The sequence below is a fragment of the Triticum aestivum genome, chromosome 3A (genome assembly GCF_018294505.1).
Source record: "Triticum aestivum cultivar Chinese Spring chromosome 3A, IWGSC CS RefSeq v2.1, whole genome shotgun sequence".
NCBI lineage: Eukaryota > Viridiplantae > Streptophyta > Magnoliopsida > Poales > Poaceae > Triticum > Triticum aestivum.
The window spans coordinates 151,470,199-151,472,857 of record NC_057800.1 but is presented as its reverse complement, the minus strand read 5'-3'; positions in this window follow the sequence as shown (position 1 = coordinate 151,472,857).

Genomic DNA, 2,659 nt, shown 5'->3' with positions numbered 1-2,659 from the left:
TCGCCCCTTCCTTTCCTTTTTGAACCACGTCCTAGATTTATGCGATACAACTTTCCCCACTACTTTCCCCCATTCCTTTCCTCTTTGAACCACGTCCTAGATTAATGCTATACAACTTTCCCCCTTCATTTCCTCTTTGAACCACGTCCGAGATTCATGCTATATACAACTTTTCCCACTCCTTTCCTCTTTGAACCGCGTCCTAGATTCATGGTATACATGCAGCTAGAGCAATGCATGTGGAGTAAGTAAATTATACCTTAAGGTTCTTGGGGCGTGGTTCGGCGGGCGACGGGACGGCGGCGAAGAAGAAGGGGTCGGAGGCCCTCCCGCGCCACCGCTGGGTGGAAAGTGAACAGCTGCGCCGGTAGTCCCTCGCCGACGGCGACAGCGTTAAGCCTCCTTCCCTTCCCGGCGGACGGATCCTGCCGGCTCTTTGAGCAGCAGTGAGGGGAGAGAGAGGCCAACGAAGTCTTGTTTAGATCTGGAGAGGGCGAGAGAGTGTGAAGAGAGCAACTACAAGCGCTGAGGCTCCAGCGGGAGAGGGCGAGAGAGTGTGAAGAGAGCAACTACAAGCGCTGAGGCTCCAGCGTGTATATATATACTGGAGAGAGAGTGTGAAGCGTGCAAACCCTAGAAAACATTTTGACCAGTCAAAGAATCCTCCTGGCACAAATTATGCTCAAGTGTAGTTATCGAACCCAAGACCTCAAGTTTGATGAGCGAACAGGCTAACCAGCTACACAACCCTCCCGTTATGTTCAACGAGAGGGAAATAACCTTTTATACATTCCTGAATCCTTATTATAACATGCACACAAATTTTGGGCACTTGTATTCGACTTAAGTCAGTGTGCCAGCGTATCTCGTATACTTACTACTCCCTCTGTCTAGGTGTAATAAGTCACGTTAGAAGGTGCAACGGGACCAAGGTGCGTGCGTGTGCGCGCGCGCGTGTGTGTGCGTGTGTGTTTAACACCATGTGTGTGTTAGAGAGAGCGACAGATCGACCTACTCCTACAGAGAGATGTTGTGTAGTGTACGATTTTAGCCGCGAGAGTCGGTGCATCCTCTCGTTTCCAGGCGTGTCCGGTAGGGACATGCAGATAGCTGCCACAGCCGCTCCTGACAGCCTGGCCCACCCAAAGCCCCTCCATCGCCCGCGCGCGCTTCCCGCCCGAAACGGTCAGCGCCGCTCCAAAGAATCGGTGCCGCATTCATGCCCGGGCAGAGCGGACGCGACCTCTCACTGGCGCAAGAGTGATGGTTGCTTCGTCCGTCCAACTTACTGCTGGGTCTATGTGATTTGACGGCTCATTGGTCTTTATTACTGAGGTCGTAGGACTGCTGGATGTCCCACGCTTTTGGCGAAAGGAGGTATACCTACTAGATTACAATTTTCTCTAATCTTACAGCGGAGGCGTGCAAGAGCAGTGAAAACAGGCAGGCTCAGTGATCCGCATGTGGTTCATGGTGAAATCTCTACAAAGACTTATATTTAGGAACGGAGGAAGTACTAGTATAGTACGTACTGTAATTTATCAGCGAGATAAATTTGTACAATGCTATGAAGCTTCCAGCTTCTGTTACATGTATCTTGCGTCCAAGGTTGCCCGTTGCAACATTTCATCAAATACAAAGGAGACTAACATGCATGCTATTGCATCTCAATGATTGACAGATCATAGCAAATATGTACTCCCTCCGTTCCAAAATAAGTTTCTCAACTTTGTGCAAACTTTGGTACAAAGTTGTACTACTACTAAAGTTGACACTTATTTTGGAACAGAGGCAGCTAAAGAAAAAAACGATCCATGCAGTCCCTAGCCCTTGAACCGTGAACCCTGACCAGGCTTCAATTTGCTGGCAACGTTCGAGCTTCCTAATAAATGAAGTTTGCAACCTTTTGACCATCGGATCATTTTGTGCAGTTTCACCAAAATCGAGATGAGCATCCCTGTGGCAAAGAAATTGAACAAGCGTGATTAGAATAAGATTACTGGGACTAGTTGATGAGACATAAACTCATCACAAATACAGTACGTAGAAGCCAGTAGAGGTATGTGCGGGGCAAAGAAGTAGAGAAATATCCACAGGGAGTGATGTGGGCAGCTGGAGCAGTGGTGCAAGCCGGCTGTAAAGGGAGTTGTACCTGAGGGACGTAGCTCAACCTTGAGGAGGGCGGCGGGAGGCGGCAACTGCCCACGTCGCGGCAGTGAGCAAGGGACGAAGGCAACCTCACCGGCTTTGTGAGAGAGAACGGCGGGGACCCCTGATCGGGACGTGCCGACAGTGGTTTTTCGCCGTCGGCGACGGCCACCGCATCTACACTAAGCATCCACCCCTTCCCCAAGCGGACGTGATCCGCCGGGATGTTAGAGATGTGGCCACAGTCGTTTTGTGCGAGAGAGTGTGAAGAGAGCAACCCCAGCAAGCAACCGTGTAGGCTGGCCCGTCCTGACTATGTATATAGTGGAGCGGTTTCCTTTTCTCTCCATATGAACCTATCATATTGCGTACGTGCCACTGAAGAAAAAAAACTTTATTTATAAATGACGCGGCACCTACTACTCGTTCTCCTATAACCTTGCGCTTGGCATCTCCAAGATATTAACCTTGCGATTGGCTCTTCGCCTCTTCGGGAAGTCGAGCAATAATG